We start from the raw sequence: 473 nt of genomic DNA, 5'->3' as shown, positions 1-473 counted from the left end.
ATTAACATTCATATCAAAGAAGAATTGGAGGGTTACCCTAACCATATCTCTTTGTTCATTAGTAAACACCCACAGGGCTAGTGAAATGAGACCTATCTGACGCTTGCCCTCAACTCACCAATATTCCTGAATTAAATAATGCCTACAAACATTGTTTTAACCCTTTTCCTTGTTATTTACGGGAGTGAAGAAAACCAGAAATCAAACAGAAAACTGTATAGGTAGTTACATTATTTAAACATACATAAAAGGCTCAACGTAGAAGACCCGCGAACGGATCTGTCCCAATTTGACCAGATGGTTGGTCAGCTGTGCGATAAACTGTATCGGCAGACTCGGTGGGCGCAAGTTAAATGTCAAATTAATTCCAGTAATGATTTGTCATAAAATTTCCTGCACGTCAAGGAGTTGTAAGAACGCAAAAGTGGTCAAAGCAAGAGAGATCTTATCAGATTAGTTACTGTGTTTACTCA

The sequence above is a fragment of the Penaeus japonicus genome, unplaced genomic scaffold, assembly GCF_977035675.1.
Source record: "Penaeus japonicus unplaced genomic scaffold, GWHDUDI00000001_assembly GWHDUDI00000039, whole genome shotgun sequence".
NCBI classification, from domain to species: domain Eukaryota; kingdom Metazoa; phylum Arthropoda; class Malacostraca; order Decapoda; family Penaeidae; genus Penaeus; species Penaeus japonicus.
The sequence above is the reverse complement of the archived record's forward strand: the minus strand, read 5'-3'. Positions refer to the sequence as shown.